Below are 6947 nucleotides of genomic sequence, written 5' to 3' on the forward strand. Positions count from 1 at the left end.
GGACATTGCGATGCTTTATCTAGATGCGAAAACCCTAGAGACTGTACCTGCAATGAAGTCAATATGAGTTAACCCCTTAAATGTGGCCCTTGTCAAAAATGCAGAAGAATAGCTGAGATCATGTCGCTTAAGCCTAATCCAAATGTCTCTGACCAGGAATACGACATAAGTAAACAAGAGCCAAGTAATCATGTTGCAGATGAGGTACAAGCCATGAGGACAGTTGAGCCAGGAACCAGTGGGTTACAGAGCAGTATTAAGAGGGGAAATAATTTGTTTGGTTTTTGTTTACCTGAAACCATGCAAACAGCCCAGAGAAATGATCCAGATATTTTACCCATTGTGAAAGCCCTCCAAGAAGGTCAGAAACCAAAGAGTGAAGATATGGTTGACAAGAGTCCTGCAACACGCCATTATTGGATTTTATGGGATTCGCTGACTTTGACCAATAACATATTATACAAAACTTTCTGTAAGAAAGATGGTACTGATGAATATACGCAGATGATTATCCCGCAAGCATACAAAGAGACAGTTATAAAGTTAGAACATGATTCGCCAGTCGGTGGTCACCTTGGAAATCGCAAGACGAAGGCTAAAATTCAAATGCATTATTACTGGTTTAACATGAGAGAGGACATCCGACTACACATCCAACGTTGCGACATTTGTGCAGCTGATTTTAAGCCACAAAAACCTCCAAGAGCACCATTAGGAAGACTTAAAGCTGGAGCGCCTTGGGATTTGTTAGCTGTAGATTACATAGGTCCATTTCCAGTTACACCTAGAAGTAATAGATATATATTAGTGGTAACTGATCACTTTTCCAAGTACGTAGAAGTGATCGCAGTCCCAAAATAGATAAATACAGAATCCCTAAAGAAAGCCCAACACGGCAAAATTATAAATGTTGCAGGCTCGGTTTGATTGAGCCTGTTCATGGACGGTACTGGAAAGTGCAAGTTACCGTCCACGCCCCCTAGCACCGGCTTATGCAGAATTCAACATTTAAACGTGAAATAGTTAAATTTTGAATTTAGAAACATCCGCAGATGTGTTCATACGGCGGTTATCATGGAACCTTCAATGTGACACTTCCGTGCCATTCCATGAAAAGCGGCGTATGGTCCCCAAGTAATTAAAAGCGTGTGCCCTAAACGAGAAAACAATGGGCGGAACTAAATAAAATGGAATTTTGAAAGGGGATCAGACGTTATGAAGCCTGCATAAAAGACGTCAAAAGACAAATTTAAAAAGCAGGCAACATATCCTAAGGGTGATTCAACATTATTCAAGTAGGAATATTGGAACCACCCAATTAGAAAATGCCGAAAAGTTGAACCTAAAAATACCACAAGCACAACAATAATGTCGTGCTGAACGATCTTCAAGGGTCGAAAATATAACATCATTGATTAAATGTACGGGGAGACTTTTTACAGCCCCCACACGGCACAAATAACACGGATGTGATCATAAAATAGATAAATACAGAATCCCTAAAGAAAGCCCACCACGGCAAAATTATAAATGTTGCAGGCTCGGTTTGATTGAGCCTGTTCATGGAAAATCAGTCAGCAGAAGAATGTGCATTAAGAATATTGAATGATATCATTGCTAGGTGGGGTACGCCCTTAGCAATTCACAGCGACCAAGGTCCTGCGTTTGAAAGTTCCGTGTTCAAGTCTCTTTGTGCCATGCTGCAGATAAAGAAAACTCGGTGTAGTGCCAGAAACCCAAGAGGAAATGGCCAAGTTGAGCGATTCATGAAAACCCTAGTCAAGATGGTGAAGGCTTACCTAGTTGGAGAACAAGACCAATGGGACCTTTATCTAGGATGCTTGGCAGGTGCTTATCGGTCAACTCCACATGAGTCTACTAGAATGTCTCCAAATCTTTTGACGATTGGTAGAGAAATCAGGTTACCAGCAGACTTAGTTTTTGGTCATGTAAACGAGACTGAAAGCGAAGTGCATAATCTTGGGGATTATGTATTAAATATTAAGAACAAGATGCTTCAAGCACACGAAGTAGCCAGAAAATATCTTGGAACAAATGCCAAAAGAAACAAAGAAATTTATGATGCCAAGATGTCATTCACTGAATATGAAGAAGGCGATCTAGTATGGTGTCTCCATGAAGTTAGAAAAGTCGGTGTATCACCAAAGCTTGAAAAAGCTTATAATGGTCCTTATGTTATCAAGGTGAAAATGTCAAAAATCAACTTTATCATTCAGATAGATGAGTTTGGAACAGAAAAGATGGTTCATCATAATAAACTCAAGAAGTACCAGGGAAACAATTCTCCAAAATGGGCTATACGACTTTCAGATGCTTTAAAGAAAAGTTGTAAAATGACCAGCAATGTACTAAAGAATTAACTAAATGACATATAAATATGTTAAACTGACTTTGTAGTACATTTCAAAGCAAAATTTGTATTTTAAATGTTAATAAGTGGTCTTTTTTATATTGGAAATATGTAAAAACTGTTAAATATTATTGTTTATGATAGACATATGCTTATATAGCAAATGAGTTTTTCTTAATATTCATATAAATGTGTGATCCGTACACAGAGAACTGAAGTGTAATTAACACTTGTTTATGTAAAACAGTATACCAGATACATTGTAAACAGTTGAACAATTAACATTAGTGACTTCCTGCGTCGAATATTTATTGTATACTATAACAGTGAGTAAACTAACAGTCAATAAATAATTAAGTATATTTGAAAGACATATTTAAAATGATGGTTACTGTCCAAAATTAGGATAACCGTGTATTGTATCACCAGACGTGTCATTCGTATAAAACATATCGTGCGTACAGAACAGAAGTACTTTCCAGTTTATTCTCATGGCGGTAACGTATCCGATCCCCACAAGTACCAGTGACCGTGTAGATGTCAAATCATATTTTCAAAATTTTTATGAGTGTTTCCTGGTCTGTGTATTTTCAGTTAAGATGTCGTTAACACAGTTCAAAGGTAGAGGGAGAGCCTACAAGTGTGTGAGATGCGGCAAGGTAGATAGAAAGGGAAGAATGGTGTCACACGTTCTGAAACACCATGTGCCATTCGATAGAGTTCCTTATTCGTGCTCACTATGTTCTTTTAGATGCACAGACAAGAAGTCCCTATTAGATCATATTAAGAAGTACTCTAGGCATCGTGATGAGGAAACCAGGTTTGGTCAACCAGATTATGCGAAGATCCTAAAGATGGCAGAAAAACCTTATGTCATAGGAGAGGATGACATGGTACAGCTGAGCAAAGAACTTTCAGTGCAATGGCATGGGAGGCACTTAACACAATCTGAGAACCCATTAGATGATTCGGAAGGGTTATTCGAGGAAGAAGAGGATGATGTCATCATGTCAGGTGGTTTGCCTTTGCCAAAATGGTTAGTCACTAGCACTCCTTCTAAGGCTTCAGCAACAGAAACGTCTGGTTATGATGCTGGGAATCGAACGTCGCAATACGCTTCGCCACAGCTCTATGTCGCAAACAAGGCACCATATGCTACTCAACTCGCTGTACAACAGCAACAACAACAACTAAAATAACAGAACCTTACTAGTCATTCCAGTAACTACAATGTACCTCTAAGTCATACCACATATCTACCATAGACAGAAGTGAACTTGAATAACAACAACAACAGCAACAAGCTTTTCTTGCCAACGTTGAATGACATACCCACTCCAGCTAAAATTGGTCAGGGGCTAGACACAATTAATCCAAAAGATATAAAGAACAGTCTGGAATCCTACATAATGAAGCCATTAAATACTCCACAACTAAACAGGAAAACTCCATCTCAAACACCACTACTTGATGAACATCCGGCATCTCAGTTACTTCCACATATAATTTTATATTAAATAAATTGTCAATTGTACGTTACTAAGGACGACCGGCTACAGCTAATTTATTGACGAAATTCTGCGATCTGATCTTTGTGTATTTTCTTAGTTGAAAAGGTATAACTTGTTTAAGATAATGCCATAATATTTGTAACAAAATGTTCTATGTCCATTTTTATTATTTCATAGGTCTAAGAGTCTATGTTTAAATTTCTAACCGTTTTGGTAAATCAACCAATATTTCTTGGTCGAACCAACCAATTTTTGGCTCCAACCACAACCACTTTGGTAAACCAACCACTTCAACCACTTTATTTTGGTTGGGATTTGTCTGGGTATAAAAGGGCCCGGATTTTTGGTTGAACAGCTCAGTCTTGACGAGAACTTCAGAGGCAAACCCCGTTTAGTTGAGATACAAATTTGAGCGGAAAAATTTAAGTGCCGTCTGCAATTTTACGTACTAAAGTAATTAAACTATTCTTGATAAATAACGATTTATTTATTCAGATTAAACAGTTCTGAGCTATTTTCTAGATATTTAATCTTTATTACACGTTTTTTATTAACACTTTACTGTTTGAAATAGATAATTTAACTGCTTGTTAAATTTGGTCACGGTTCACTGGTACGCTATTTTTTCGTGTTGACTATTAAAGAAGGTACACGCGTTAGACATTAAGATACACTAAATTAAAGAAGATAATTATAATTTAGAAAACGGTTTAACATAAATAGGACTTGAAAACTCTTGATGATTTCTACTACAAACTTTTACTTATTTATATTATCGTATTGAATCTGTTGCTAAATGATAAAAATACAATTGTGCTCATTTGTTTTGTTGTTGTAACTTTGTTATAATAAAAATAAACTTGCAATTGACTACTGGAATAAACAGTGTTTAAAAGTTACAGAAAACTTATTTATCTATGTAGAGATAGTGTTCTGTTAAAGTCATAAGTAACATGATGAGCAAAGTAGACATAGAATAGTAATCTCTATAGAAGTAAACTGTGTGGAACCAACCAACTCCCTTGACAGACTTAATTAATAAACCTCTACCGAGAGACCACACTAACGAAGGTTTTTACCTCACGGCCTAGACCGTGACAATACTAAGTTTCATTTACTTACCACAACTTTCGTCAGATGAGTCCGGACAGTCGAAAATAAAGTCACAAACTTGACTTATATGAATGCAGCCCCCAGTTAAGCATTCGAAATGATATTGAGCACAGTTGGAATTCTGACCTGTTAGGAAAAATGAAAAAAAAAGTTTTACGTTTTCGATTCAGATTTGATTTGAAGCAGAACTGAAAAATGAGAAACGATTAGACAAACAAAGAAATAAACCGTTCAATTATTACGAACAACACATAATTATCCTTAAGCAGCGTATGCGAATATGCATTTAAGCATAAGATACTGGATATTGTCTGCAATTTGTTCAATATAAACACTATATTTTTATTATTTTCCTTCCTTTTATTTATTTATTAAGAATCACTTACATTTATATTAGCAATTACATTGGCCCTGGGAACATTCTCTTCTTTTATTTAAGTCTTTTGATTACTCTTGTTGTTTCTTTGAAATTTAAGAAGGCAAACTGAATGAAGTTAGTTTTTTTATTGCATAATTAACAATGTATTGAAATAAGATCAACTTTCCCCGTTGACGACATTGCAAACATTATCATCCTTGCCATTTCCAGTTTGTGAATACAGCTTTTGAAACGTCTGACAAAATTTTAAAATGTTGAGGATTATTGACATTAAATGTGGTTATAGTTAAGTGGTAAATTAGATTTTAGAACAACGGTAAATGAGACAAAAAAAGATTAACGAATAAATGGTAATAAATACGATATTAGGACAAGGTAAATTTGATAAAAAACGTTTAACGAACTGTTTATTGCACAGTTCTTCTCATCAGAGGCATCCATACAATCAATTACACCGTCACATCTTGCAATGATCAAAACCCATTCATGACTTTCACAATGGAACAATATTTCACTTGACATTAAAGGCTCTACCTCGGGTATAATCATAGTTGTTAATAATTTATGCCCTGAAAATAAAACAATTCCACACATATATATATATATATATATATATATATATATATATATATATATATATATATATATATATATATATATATATATATATATATATATATATATATGTATATATTATGATTTAAACTATGAACATTTAACATGATTGAGAAACTTATGCTCCAAATAATGGTCATTAGCCATCAAAACATACAAATCATAATAAAAAGTACAATAAAACTTACCACAAAATATCACCGAGCAAGAAACTTAACACCAATTACTTAGTTCTGGTGGTTTTACTTTCTATTAAATTGAACTGAAATAATGTTCGGACAACTAATGATCAATAAGTCAATAAGTAATTCCATGAAATGTATACTTATCCTCAAAGATATAAGATATAAGATACTGTCCATCTTTCTGAAATATGTATTGCATTACGTCATTTATGTCATTACAATTTAAGTCAAATATCAATGTGCATTGAAATTATTTTAAATGCCGTATAAAGTCAAAAGGGTATGGACTTAAAGTTAATATGAAAAGAAGAGTAAAAGAAATTCTTGCATTGCACTTCAGGGAGTAAGAAACCTCGCCTCTGGTGGTTTACCTCTTGTGCAATTATTCTCGTCCGAAACATCCGTACAATCAACTTTTCCGTTACATTCATGTTCGTATGGTATAACGATTCCATTAACACAAACAAATGGTGTTCCATGCCAATCAATGACATTGCTTGTATCTTTAAGCTGGTATTTATCTTAAAGAAAACAGAAGGATATAATTTGTTGAGAACCTTATTATTGTTATAATAGACAGAAAATAGACAGAAAATAATACAAAATGATACAGAATTTGAAACTATATTGTTTTTGTTCATTTTTCAGTGCAGATTATCACTGACATGCAGTACTTTTTTAAAAGTCACATTTTTCAAAAACCTACTTTATACAACAAAACTGCCTGCAAAAATGCATGTCCGCTTTACGTTGTCAGACATAAATCCACTATG

At 34.7% G+C, this 6947-nt stretch overlaps 1 long non-coding RNA gene across 1 annotated transcript; it reads right to left on the minus strand.

Annotated features, from left to right (window-relative positions):
• Window positions 1-5004: 5004 nt before the first annotated feature.
• Window positions 5005-6689, minus strand: LOC132736011 (uncharacterized). The gene is made up of 3 exons (XR_009626528.1): window positions 6546-6689; window positions 5779-5943; window positions 5005-5121 (listed from the first exon to the last, which is right to left on the minus strand). It is a non-coding gene; the product is annotated as an uncharacterized LOC132736011 (long non-coding RNA).
• Window positions 6690-6947: the final 258 nt, after the last annotated feature.

This window comes from Ruditapes philippinarum, unplaced genomic scaffold (genome assembly GCF_026571515.1).
Source record: "Ruditapes philippinarum isolate M1 unplaced genomic scaffold, ASM2657151v2 ctg9066_1_1_1_1, whole genome shotgun sequence".
In the NCBI taxonomy this organism is placed as follows: Eukaryota; Metazoa; Mollusca; class Bivalvia; order Venerida; family Veneridae; genus Ruditapes; species Ruditapes philippinarum.